This window comes from Lutra lutra, chromosome 1 (genome assembly GCF_902655055.1).
Source record: "Lutra lutra chromosome 1, mLutLut1.2, whole genome shotgun sequence".
Taxonomy (NCBI): Eukaryota; Metazoa; Chordata; class Mammalia; order Carnivora; family Mustelidae; genus Lutra; species Lutra lutra.
In genome coordinates this window covers 170,136,114-170,150,352 of record NC_062278.1, presented here as the reverse complement: position 1 = coordinate 170,150,352, position 14,239 = coordinate 170,136,114, and positions in this window count along the sequence as shown.

Sequence of the window (14,239 nt, the reverse complement as noted above, 5' to 3'; positions counted from 1 at the left end):
CATGAGACCTGTCTGTTCTACTCTCTAATAGGTCAGCAATCTGGCTGCTTCTTCATATCCCTGATGCTCCCTGCCCCCAGCCCCAGCCCCCATTGCCACCCAGATCACCTCAGGAGCCTCCTCCCTAGACTCCCTGCTGTCATTCTGGTCCTGTTTGGTCCATTTTTATGCAAAAGATTGAAGGATATACTTGAAATGCAAATCTGAATACTGACACTACTACCAACAGCCAATCTCCCTGCCCCCAGCTTTAACCACCAAGGCCTCCTCATTACTCCAGGGATAAAGACTGAACCCCACACTTTGCCTAGAAGCCTCTGCAGGAATGTGCCCCTGCTCCCTCCCCAGATTCATTTTTTGGTCACCAAACCCCTCCTTGCAGCCCCCGGGCTTCTTTTAGATTTCAGATCTTTGACCCAGCAGAGAGGGCTTTGCATTGCTGTTCCTTCTTGGAGCACATTTTCTCCCTTCTTTTTCTAGTTTAACTCCTGCTCATTCATTACATACAGCTCAACCTCACTTCCTAGAACTGTCCTGGGAGGGACTGGGCCGCCCTGGGGGGAAAACAAGCTCCCAGTGCAAGGAAGCATAGAAGAAGATTCTGCTGACCTACCTAGAAGATATCTGCTTTGGGTCTGAGCCCTAGATCCTTCTCCCTACCTAGGAGAGCCTGTGGTTCTCTAGGACAGGGAGCCCTGTCCTTGCTGGGTGTGGGGAGCTAAGGGGATAGTGGAAACCTGGCTCCAGTCCCCAGAACCCCAAGGAACCTAGACAGAGCCTGGTTGGCAGCAGTGGGGTCTCCCAGGCTCTGGCAGCAAGACTGGAATTCTCATTAGATTTTCCACTCTGCTCCTGGGTCCTGAGCAGCGCCAGGCTGTGGAACAATCTGTCACTGACATCTAGTTGGTGAGCACTTATACCTTCAAGGGGGATTGTTGCGAGCTCCTCTCTTGTCTACTATCTGAAACCCCTTCTTTCTCCAACAGCCCTCATCCTTCTCCTCATCCTCCTGTCTTCAACAGTTCATCTCCCCTCCCCCCTCTTCCCCCTACCATCCTAGTGCTCTCTCTTCTTTCTCACCCCAACTCTCACAGGTGGCTCTCTCCTCTGCACACTCTCGCTGCCTCCTCTCCCCTTCCCATCCTTTTGTACCCTTCCCTATCTCACTACCCAGTCCCTGTTGGTCTCCCTCTCTGCAGCTGCCCCTATTCCCATCTGTTTGCCAGACTGGGGACCTCTGTCCACCTGGACCAGGGTGCCAGGGAGGGCTGCAAGTGCCAGGCCAGGCCAAGATGTTTCTACAAATAGCCTGAGGAATGGCCTCCCTATGGACAGGACAGGCAGGAAACTTGACCTGCTGCCCTTTGCTGTTATTCCGGGACTTCAAAACCCCCTACACCACTGTTAGGGGACGGGCTCCAAAGTCATGATCTTGAGGAAGAAGAGGAGGGAGACACAAGTCCTCAAAAGCCCTCCCATGATGTCCCTGTGCAGAGCAAAAGGCCCTTGGGGGCAGGATGGATGCCCCGCTGGTAAGAGGAGGGCACAGAACAAAGAGGAATCTAGGGGAGGCCTTGTCATGTTGGGGTTTAAAGAACACAGGCTCTGGAATCACACATGCCGGGGTTCAAATCCTGACTCTGCCACATCCTGGCTGGGTGACCCTGGGCTAGTGACCTGACCTCTCTGAGCCTCAGTTTCCCCATCTGTGAAATGGGATAAAGCTAGTTTCTGCCTCCCAGGGTTGTTGTGAGGAGTCCATGAGCTAATGTTTGCAAATGTAGCACCAGGTTCAACACACAGCGGGTGCTCAATAACTTGAATAGGCAACTAGAGACAGGTCATGGTCTCGGGCTTGATGTCTGGGGTGAGCAGGGGACATCTGAGCCAGTCTCTGAGTTTTTAGATGAGCCCTCAGAGTGAGGAGGTAGGTTCCAGGATAAAAACTGCAAGGCATCTTCCCACCCATCACCATTATAACCCAATGCCTCCACCAGTTTGGGATGATGCCCTCTCCCATGTTATACATGGAGAAACTAAGGGTGAGCCCGTGTGCCCTAAGCCTTTCAGCGTGTCTCCCGCAACCAGGTCTGGAACTCAGCTCTGTGGCCCCATGAGACCTGTCTCCCACCGTTACTTGGTGCTGGCCCCCAGCCCTGAGGACTCTCACGGGGCTGGTACAGAATGTTCGAGATCCATGCCTGGGGTATGGGAGATAGGCAGAATATTTGCCCAGATTCTGGGATTGTGCAGAGCCCTCCAATACCCCCCATCCCTCAAACCCCGTTGCTAGGCAATAGCAGCTCATCCCTGAGGGTACAGCGGAGGGAGGCTGAGCAGCTGTTTTTGTCCTCCATGAAGAGGCCAGGGGAGGCTGTTCCCAGGGCAGGCCTAGTGAGAATCTGTGCCTCAGAGATGTGCAAGGGCTTTCCCAAGACCACTAGAGATGAAGGTTAACATCTCAGCGCCCAAATGTTAGAGCTGGTAAGACCCTAAGAAAGTCAGCTCTCAGATGACACATGCACTGTCACCTCTCAGTTCCTCAGCCAGGACAGACGTTGCTCATCAGTGACTGTACTTCTTCCACTGGGCCCAGCCTTAGCATCAGAATTCTCCACACGTGATCAGTCATGGGTCAGATCTGGTGTGCAAGTTAATCTTTTTCTCATCTCTTCTCTGTTCCTGTGGTTTCATTTTACAGATAGGGAAACAGAGGCCCTGAGACATGTGGTGGAACAAAATGCACATTGAGCTTAGGAGTCAGAACCTCAGGACCTAGCTCTGTACTATCTTGCTATGTGACTGTGGGCAAGCCACTATGCCTCTCTGAACCTCAAACTCTACTGTATGTAGCATGGGTTTGATGAAAGCAAACCTTTCCTGTAAAAATTAAATGGGGAAGTGGTTGAAAGGATCCCTGGGAGTATCAGACAGGGAAGTGGCACTCAAGGAATTTCTGACCCCAACCTTCCTTTCTTGCCTGTCTCTTCTAGGTCTTGGCAGTAGTATTCTCCATCTCCAGGACACACCTTCCTCTGTTGCAACTTTGCCAGCAGCTCCATTCCTGGAGGCTCAGATGTTTGCCCAACAAGTGGGTTTAACTATGAGGGCCTGGGGGAGGGTCAGTACTAGAACTGACCAGGTCCTCGGTTAGCTGGAGAGGGAAGAAAAAGATGGCCACCCATGAGGGTGGGGACTAGAGATCAGGCTGGGAAGAGGGAATTATTGCCTGGCAACTGCTGGGGTTCAGCTGAGCATCTCACTGGCTTAGGTAGTTTTGAGTCCTCAGCCTTCTTTCCCCTTCCCTAGACTCCGATCCCTTCCCTAGTTCTGCCTCCTCCTGGCTGCTGGAGGAGAACCTGGCAGGCTTCCCCTCCACACACCACACACCACACATACCACACATCACACACATATCACATACCATACACACACCACACACACATACCACACACCACACACACATGCCTCACACACCACACACACACAACTCACACACACCACACACCATACACACACTACACACATACCTCACACCATACATATACCACACACACCACACACATACCACACACACACCACAGCACATATCATCACACACACAACACACATATACCGCACATACAACAGATATTTGTCACATACATACCATACACACAACACACACATCACCACACACCAAACACATACCACACACTGCACCACAAACATGCACCACACACACACACCACACATCACATACCATATACACATACCCACATACCACACCACACTGCATACCATACTACACACACCACATATACTATATACATACCACATATCACACTGTATATCACACCCATACCCCACACATCACACACCACACACATCTTAAGTGAGCTCATTCAATCCCATGACACAAGAGCCAGGCACTTGCCAGTGGACCACCGGGTCTCAGCTCTTCTGACCCATGGTGGGCACACAGGGAACCAACAAACACATACACACCAACCCCAGGTCTTGAAATCCCTTCTGCAGCTGCCCTCACAGGGAAGGGCTGAGCCTCTCACGTGGGTGCTCATCAAAACCAGGGTCATCCTAGTCTCCTAGCCAGGAATCCCTGAAGGCAAGGTCTTGATTTGGGTAGCCCTGTTCACCCAGAGGACACAGTAGGTGGTTTTAGTAAATGTGCAGACCAGTGCAAACTGAGTGATGGTATGAACAAACAAGCATACATACTAGACTGTGACCTCCCTGAAAGCAGGAAGGGCTATGCCATAGCTCAAGGGCCAAACTGAGAGTAGGAAGACTGGGTTCTGTCCCTAGTGTGCACCTGACTATCCGACCTTGGGCAAGTACCTCCCCTCCCCAGCTTCCATTTTCTCATCTGTCAATTGATGGGTTGGAACAGATGATCAGGTTGTGCAATTCAGAATATCCAAGGATGAGGTTTGTAACTTGTAAGACCTGCCCCTCTGGATGCATCTGGATTGGGAAGCAGCTGACATGGGGGAGAACAGGGACAGAATCCCGCCCCCCCCCCAGCGGCTTAGCTTGGGATCATCCCTTGCTAGGGACAGGCCCCTCTGCCCAGGTAAGGAAGGACATGGTGGAACGGAGATGAGGGATGAGAAGGGGGTTTTTGGAGAAGAATCATGCCGGTGGGAGTTTCCTGTAAGGATTCCCTAAACACAAGGTGGGACTTGAAATGAGAATGTCTGTGAAAGATGCACACACCCCCTCCACATGTGCACCCATGGGCATATACATGCATACACATCACAACACACTCCACACACATGTACAAGTGCACACACACTGTTTTCCCTGGGGAGCTGTTTCTTTCTCCCCATGAAAGGTCTCCGTGGTCTTCTGGATCTTCTCATCTCAAATATGATCATCCCAGACCCAGCCGAGGAACAGGGGAGCTTCCAGTGTTGGGCAGCCAGCAGCATGGCCACCAGCAGAGGGCTGAGGTGCACAGTCCTGGGTTAGTGTCCAGGGCCGCGCTGACCCACTTTGGGGCTTGGACTCACCCACCCTAGTACTCTGGGTGGCTGAGAGGAGGTGAGCATCTGTGGGCCCTGAGTGGTCAGCTCTGCCCTGGGTCCCAGGTGTGATGCCTCATCCCATCGGCAGGGAGCGGCCCCAGGCCTACCTGGGGAAGAGAGGGTCCTCTGGCCCCGCAGCCTTCTCTGCCTGGGCTCTCGCTCTGGCTGCACTGGTTCTCACTGCACCTCATTCAGTCAAAGAACTTTGTCACAGCCTTTGCATGTCTGTTCTGCTGGGTTCAGAGGTTCAGTTCGAAACCACTGTTCCCCAGATTTCTCTTTACATTTTGTGAAAGTCATCTCTTCACTGCGATTATGTGAGCCCCTTTTGTCTTGTTTCCTAAACAATCCAGTGAGCCAGGAGCAGGAGTGAAGACATCCAGTCAGAAGCAATGAGTTTGAGATTGCTTGTTAATCTTTCATTAACTCCCTAAACAAAATTTTATTGAGCTCCTACTAGAAGCCAACCACCATGCTGAATGCATGTTTCTCACCCCATGGGAAATATGCACTAATAACTAACCATAAAAAGAACAATAATGGTAATGATGTGCGCTAGGAGGGGGTCAAGGGCCCTAGACCGTGCATGTTAAGGCCTAGGAAGGGTTGCTTCTGACGGGGTACTCAGAAAATGCCACTCTGAAGGACACACTCAAGGGGAGAAGGGAGCGAGCCCAGCAGAGCAGAGGGAACAGCATTATAGGGAAAGGGAAATAGCAAAGGCAAATCCCCAGGCAGGAGGTGCATAGTGTATGTAGAACAGAGAGGAGGCCAGAAGGACTGGTGGGGGGTGGGGGCAGATGGCATCATAGCAGTTAGGTGGGCTGGACTAGGGTTAGGTCTGGTGTGACGGGCAGGGAGTGGACGTCTGGGGGAGAAAATGGAATCAAGAAGAGTAGGTTTCTGCTTAGGTGACTGGAGGCCATGGCTGTGATCTGTTGAGGGCCTACCATGTGCCAGATCCTTGTGCTTTGTCAAGCTGGCGGCCAGCCCTTCACTACCTTCCCCAACACCCAGGACTGAGTCTGCTGGCCAGGCAGGGCCTAGTCAGATCTACAGGGCAGCAGCTGCAAACACACTCTCCCTCGCTGCCTTTCCCTGACCCATAACAGCTCCTGGAGTGTGGGCCCCAGGCACGGACTCTCATCTGAGACTCCCCTCACTCCCCCGGTGGGATCGAAGCTAGAGAGCATTCAGGAGGCCTGGTGCTCAGGGAAGAAATTCCCTCACATACCAAGAATTTCTGCTGCTTTTGTCCCTGGTCTCCCATTCCAGGGGACTCAGCCCAGGTAAAGATGGACAAACACTTGGTCTCAGGCTATTAGGATCCCACCCCCTAGAATTTAACTTGCACTTTCAGATTGGGCATCTCCTTAAACTGGGGCTCCCAATCCCACCAGAAACTTCTAAAAAAAAATCCAGTTTCCCAGGACCCATCTCTGAATTGCCAGTTCAGACTCTCCGAGGGAATTCTGGATTCTTAGTAAGTTTTCCTCTGGGAACCATTGTTCTAGAATAGAGAACTGATCAGCCCGAGCATAGGACAGAGGGAAAAGATGGAGGTCCTGGAAGCAGAAAGCCCAGCAAACCTACTGTGTGACCCTGGGCAAGTCACTGAACCTCTCTGAGCCTCCCTTTCCTCATCTATAGTAGAGAAATTGAACATAAATCTAGTCCCTCCACCCCTCTCAAGGATTCTTTCCAAGATACGTCAAGTTCCTGGCACCTAGTAGGTATTTAATCAATATCAGCAGCTTTCACAGTTGTCTTTGAGGTATGTACTTTTCATGGATGTTTAGACAGAAACTGCCGGCTTGTGCTGACTCTCCAAATGATCCCCAGGGCCCTCCAAGCTGGCCCCTTGTTCCTGCTCAGATGGGCGTGCTGAAATCTCTCAGGCAGGTCTCCTTGACGCTGAGGGTGCCAGGCATGTGCTTTTCCCAGCAAAGGCAAAGAGGAAAAGATCTTTCTAGTGTCCCCAGTTGCCCTGTGGATGGGGGACAACCCCACTCACCCAATCCGGATGGTCAGAGAAGGAGGGGCCTGAGGAAGGCTTAGAGAGAGGAAACAAGCCCCAAAGTGGGTCAGCGCGGCCCTGGACACTAACCCATTTCCATTCCCTCCTGCCCACAGGCCCGCCGGCCACGGGACTGTCATCTTGCATTCACTCCTCTCCTGCCGGAGACTTTGACCCCATTTTCTACCTCTTGGCAGTGCAGAGGGAGAGAGCTTTGAACAACCTGAGCACAGATCACGGGAGCTGTGGGGAGGGCTCTATGGTTCATGCTGGATGTTCTAGGAGGATTTGTCACCCACATATCCTGACTTTACTTGGAATGGGGATTATGGGGTGATCTGGGAGGACTATGGCAATCAAAATAATACAGGCTTTAGGGCAGCCAGATGTGGGTTCTAAACCCAACTCCCCTACTTCCAAACTGTGTGATCTTGTGCAGTTGGCTTTGTTCCTTCTGAGCCTGTTTCTTCATGCATGCAATGGGCTGTCACAAAGGTTTGATGAGAAGGTATCTACCCAAATCCTTCCTGGGGCCTTGCTCTGAGGAATGCTCCACCAATGAGACCAGCAATGCCTACTGAAGTGTAACAGAGGCTGAGAGGCCAGGCCCAGGAGTCAGCCAGCCCCGGGCTGGAATCCCTGCCCTGTTGCTCCTTGTGGTGTGATTTGGGATAACTGGCTTCATTTTTCCCAGCCTCCATTTCTGTAAAATGGAGATGCTCACCCCCCAGGCCTAGGGGGATCCCACGCAATGATGTTTGTAACAAAGCCTCCTTGTGCAGAGGAAAAAGCATTCTCAGCCAGTGATAGTCATTCATAGTGATAATCGGGGCTTGGATGTGAATCCCCAGGCCCCAGAGACAGAGCTTACTGACCATTGGGTCACCAGGGGTGCACGGTCCCAATGTGGAGTGTGGCCCTACTCTGTGCTCTGTAACCTTGAGTGGGGAACCTGGTTTAGTCCAATCCCTTTGCTCTCAGAGAGTCCTGAGGATGGTGACGGACCCCAAGGTCCCCAGCCAGGGAGGGAGCCAGGTGCCCCAGTATACCATGTGGCCTCTGCATCATATCTGCACTCTTAATGAGCCTTGACTCCCTCCCATGTGAGCAGAGGGGAGCAGGCTGTGAGCTTCCAAGCAGCCACGCATCCAGAAGCCATCGGCTGGCACCTGCAGCTTGGCTGGCTTCCCACCTATCAGTGACCTAATAACGCGATGCCACAGCTGTTGGAAACCAAGAGGCCACTTGACCTAGGTGTCTATTTCTCAGCAGTTCTCGTGCCCGCATCTCCAGGATGTGAGACAAGGATCTGCTGAGACCCAGGCCCAAATGGGCAGCCAGAGGCAGAAGAGCCCACAAGAGACCTGCTTCTGCAAGAGACACCCCTAGGCTATGAGGGCCAGGGGGGTCATTCCCTGGGGTGCTGGGGATGCATTTTGCCCAAAACCCCTCCCTGGGTATGACCTGAGCCACCTGCTGGCCACATGCTGCTGAGACAGAAATCTCTCAGAACTCCGCCTGGGACATTGGGCCACTTGGAATCTGGAGTATCGTAGGAAAGGAACTAGAGACTCAGACTTTGGACCTAGGTTTGTATCCAACCATGGCCCCTTACTAGCTGTGCCTCCATTTTTTTTTCTACTGTAAAATAGAAACAATAATAGTAGTGATCCAAGGGACGGGGGATGTTGGAGGTTTAAATGGGTTCGTATATGTGAAGTGAGGAGAACAGGACACATAGCAAAGGTCTAATTCATCAATTATTTGAGAGAGTGAGAGAGAGAGAGTGCACAAGCGGGTGGAGGGGCAGAGGGAGAGAGAGAAGCAGACTCCCTGCTGAGCAGGGAGCCCAAAGCACGAGGCTCGACCCCAGGACTCTGGGATCATAACCTAAACTGAAGGCAGGTGCTTAGCCAACAGGTGACCCCCTACCAGAAGTTTACTAAGTGTCATCTGGTATTATTATTCAGAGTGAGCAATCCTGCTAGTGGTGGGGGTGCAGACAGGTGAATTGTCAAGGAGTTACCCAAAGGAAGCCAGTATACATAGCAGGTACATTTGGTGTCCAGAATACATCTGACTCCTCTGCCTTTGACTCCCATGCTCTTGACCCCTCTGATATCCACCATGGCTCTCCTCGCAATCTCCTTCTCACTTTGTTCAAGGAAGTGCCAAAGCCTTTGCCTGAATGTGGGGGTGCCCATGGAGCTCATTGGCACCTCATGGACGTGCAGCTCAGAAGTACAGGGAAGTCAATACCCCTGTCCCAGCAATCCTTGATAAATAGGGGGCCTGGACCTGATGGACAACTGGGAGGACTTCTGTATACTCCACAGAAGGTCCTGATGGATTTGAGCTGCTGTTGCTACAATGGCAACCCAAATCACACAACCCTGCATTGGTGTCTCCTTTCTGGCCTCCCTCCCCCCACCCCCAACTCCTATGTCCTACATCACCTTTCACACAAACCACCTCAAGGAAATCCTGGCCTCAAATTCAGAGTTCAGGGGAATCTGAGCCTAGCTCAGGAGCATGGGTTCTCCCTGACTCTGCCCTCTACACACAGTGTGACCATGGCATAAGGCCATGTGTCCTCTCTGGGTCTTGGTCTTTGTCCACTCCATGGGGGGGTTAGGTCTTTGTGACTGTGACATGCAGCCCTGGAGGGAATTCTGGGTGTTCCCTGGGAGACCTCACCCTCCTCTTGTTCCTCTCCTCCCTGCAAGCCTTGGCGTCTGTCCTTCCCCCAACCTCAGGTTAAATCCCTCCCCTATCTGCTGTGGAATTCTCCCAGCATCTGCCCACTGTCTCGCCCAGCACTGTGTGTGATGGCTCAGGGGTAAATGTCTGTCCATACACAGGGTCACATGCACGTGTTCACGCACACACATGTGTGTAAGTCCTGCACCCGCATGAACACCACATGTGCAAGTGCACGCGTGGGGATATGCGAACCCACTGTGCATGTGCATGCATATATGTGCACACTTTCTCAACATCCACATTGCAGCCTAGGAGCTTTCATGTAATCATATGCAGAGGAGGCTCAAGATACCCACAGCCTGAGCCGGAGCCCCACAAGTCATCTGTCTGCAATTCAGACCAGTCAGCCCAGGGAGAGCAAGGGGGCATGAAGCAGCAGAGACTCTGGGAAGGGGGGTCGATTAAAGAGGAGGAAGGAAGAAATAAACTTAGTTACTGGTACCAGGTGCTTCACAGATGTCATCCCCTTTTAACTCCATAACTGTGGGGTAGGGATTATAAACTCACTTTACAGACTAGTTAAAGTGGCAAAGGAGAGGAGACTCATAGAGGCTCTGAAGTTCAGATCCTAGATTCAGCACTAAGAAGCTTTGGGAAAGGACCTTGATGTCTTTGAGTCTCAGTATCCTCTTCTGTAAAATGGGGCTAATGATTCCTACTTCTCAAGATTCTAGTGGATGTTAGGGGGAAAAGAAATGACATGCAAAGTGCTTTTAGCTCAGTACCAAGCATAGAGAAAGTGGTTATAAATGAGGGTTGTGATTATAACTAGGATAACATAGATGGGGGTCAGAGACTATGGTCCAGACTTTCATCCTTTGCTCAAGATCCTCTTCTCCCGGGGCGCCTGGGTGGCTCAGTGGGTTAAAGCCGCTGCCTTCGGCTCAGGTCATGATCCCAGGGTCCTGGGATCGAGCCCCACATCGGGCTCTCTGCTCAGCGGGGAGCCTGCTTCCCTTCCTTTCTCTCTGCCTGCCTCTCTGCCTACTTGTGATCTGTCTGATAAATAAATAAAATCTTTAAAAAAAAAAAAAAAAAAAAAGAAAAAAAAAAAAAAGATCCTCTTCTCCCTCCTAACAGGCCCTTTGGTGGTACTGGTCAGCCCCTTGCTCTTGGCCCCCTATGGTAGAAGACAGCTTTCATGGAGGCATCATCCTCACTCCACCAAATGCACCCACTACTCAAAAGCAGAGTCTTGGAGAAGGCAGTTAAGGTCATGAGAACCAACCTCTCAGAGACAAAAATAAAGTGTGGAACTGTCAGAACCATTATGGAACTGTCAAAGGTATATGAAATTACTCCCATGAATTATTAAGTCACGGGCCTAATTATTCAGTGACAGTATAAAAAGAGACAAAATGTTTATCAAGAGATAAAGAATTCAAAAAACCAAAGAAAAGATGTGAGCTATGAGAATAGTTGGCCATGAGTTTCCAGAGCCAGGAGCCGGGAGTTAGGAGAAACCAAGAGCCATAGTACATAGTGTTTCAGGACCATGGAAAGCAGCATGGATGGGAGAAAGGGGAACTCCTGCCACCATGCCTCCTCCTCTGACCCGGGGCAGCAGCCCCCTCTGTCTGGATCTCCACTCTTATGCCTTTTGCTCCAACTGCAATTCCCTTTGCCTAGACCACATTTGGAGCTGGCTACCCCGCTGGCTATGACCTCACCTCCCTAGATTCCCGCTCGCTGCAGAAGCCATGGATCCCAGTGCCCCCTTCGTGGCAGGAGAGGCTGAGGGTGCAGCCTGAGGATAATTATCTTTCTCTGAGCAACTCGAAGTAACTAATCAGCTCCATGATGTTGGCAGCTGTGACTGCTAATGGAGTTAGAAACTGTCAAACTGAAGGTAATAATTGTCTCCTTAAGAAAAAAAACTAGTTAATTAGCATAATCAGGGCATAAATGGGCCAATATTCCTAACCCAAAGTGGGAGGTGAATACGAATTGTGGTGCCTTCAGGGACTCCACGAGAGATATCGACACCAGCCAGGAGTTGGGGTCACCAGTTCAGAAGGAGAAGGAGAAGAGGGCAGGAAATGTGTGTGTGTTTGGGGCTCTTGCTGTGTGAGATGTCCACAGGAGATGTTATTTTATGTAAAAATGCACCCTTGTTTTCAAGGCATCAATGCTCATTTGGCATTTTTCCAATCCATCCTTTGATGTGTATTTACTGAGCACCTGCTGGGAAGGCAGCCAGGATTCATTTCTGGCAAAAAAAAAAAAAAAAAAGGAAAGAAAATTTAAGTTCACAGACTGTGCTTCCCATCCTCCAAGCCCCTCATCCCCCTTCCCATTCCCAGAGAGATTTGCTATCTGTTGTGAGTAAGGTCAGAGCTCACTCTAAGTTACATGTGTCTGGTAAGTCGTCCTAGGAGGCTCCGGGAATTGAAAAAAATCATCTCTTATGTCTCTCAAGGTCTTCTCTCAAATCATGGCAGGTAATGGCTCCCTGAGCTATGTGCCCTTCAGATGAGAATGAATAGGGAGAGTGGAGACAAGCATGACATCGTCCTCATAAAGCAAACACTTACACAGCACTTCCTGTGTGCTGGGCACTGACTAAGACTATACATACATTAATCCTCCTCACAAAACTATGAAATGGATACTATTATCATCCCTATTTTATGGAGGAAGAAACTAAGGCATGAAATGTTTAAAGGGCTTCCCAAAAGTCACTGTGCCAGTGAGTTCCAGAGCCCGGATTTGCATGTAGCCTAACTCCAGAGTTAGGCTGAAATTTCAGTCTATAAAGGGGGGATATACTCAATGCAACCAAACATCCATAATAAAGGATGAGGATAGCAGAAGGGAAGCAGCTTATACTGAGCACCTAGTACTTGGGAGGCCCTGAGCTGGATACTAAGGCCCCAAGGGAACTGAGCCATCCTCCCTATAACCAAGGCACTTGCAGGGTAAAGCTGAGAGTGACTGACACTCACAGCACTGGGCTCTTGCACAGTTACTCCATGTGCTCTGCATTCAAATCCTGGCCTTTCACTTCCCAGATAGGTGCCCTTGGGGAATGGTCTGCATTTGAGTTTCCACCAGGTGCTCATCTTGAAACAAGATTTTAAGTTTAAATCGTTTAGTTGAGAGGTGAATGAATATAGGGAGCATCAACAGTGAAGGGAGACAATGTATCAGTTACCTATTGTCATCACAAATTACCCCAACACTTAACAGTATAAAACAACGAATGCTTATCATCTAACAGTTGCTGAGGGTCGGGAATCTGGAGGTAGTTTAATGTGGCAGTTCTGGCCCAAGGCCTGGTGTGAGGTTTCAGTCAAGCCGTCAGCCAGGGCTGTAATCATTTGGAGACTCAACCGAGGCTGAAGTGTTCACTCCCAAGTTGGATCTCATGGTTTTTGTCAGATCTGAATTCCTGACTGTCTACTGGCTGGGGGCTTTAGTTCCTTGTAACGTAGACCTCTCCCCAGGACTGCCCATGATGTGGAAACACACTTTCCCCAGAGCGAGCATGGGGGGATGGGGGGGGAACGGGGGGCTGGATGGAGAGATCTAGAGAGAAACCACAGTGTCTTTTCCAATCTAATTTCAGACACAACATCACTTTTTTCTTTTTGTATTGGCCACACAGACTGGCCACTGTGGACAGCTAAGAGCTTAACCCCACCAGGGGACCCTGGAGAAGAGTGTAGAACATTCCTCAGCGTCATCTCAACCTGAGCACAAGGACTCTCACCTGTCATCTGCTGAGACCTGTTTCTCTGGAATGGAATCCATCATTTTCCACTTGCTCTGTGCGTGGGGCAAGCATGATGGGGGATGATGGTCCAGTAGAATCTACTGCAGTAGTGACTTTCTCTTGCTTGAGATTCCTTAGGCGAGGGTGATAAGAGCGCTTGGATGACACAGTGACTGTGCACTGCTTGGGTCTGGCAAACGGTAAGTGTTCAATAAAGCATATGATGTGGCCAAAGTGGTCATTCTGATGGATGGTTGTAAGGATGAAGGAGACGATGTCAACACCACTCTAGTGAAGTTCTAGTTTCCTGACTCCCATACATGTGCTCTTTCCAGCTCAGTACATCATTTCCGAAACTCCAGACACTAACACTTCAGGTCTCAGTGCTCTGTGGCTTCGAGGAGCCCAGAGACAAACTGCAGGTGGGAGTAGATGATTTCAAAAGTTCTTGCCTACCTCAGCATCCATGACAAGCACAGGACTCAAGGGCTCCCCACCTGGGATCACCTTGGATAGCTCCCAAAGGCGTGGTCTCCTGGCACAACCCCGCCTTTCCTGGTTTGATCCCCAACTTGTTAGCAATGTCTCCAAAGTAGTAATATGTCTTGAGGCCCTCCTGTGTGTCACTAAAGTAGTTTGTCTGAACACAGATACACAGGGGCAGAGCCAGGACTTAAAGATCAGGTATAACTATCTTGGATAAGGTGTCATTTC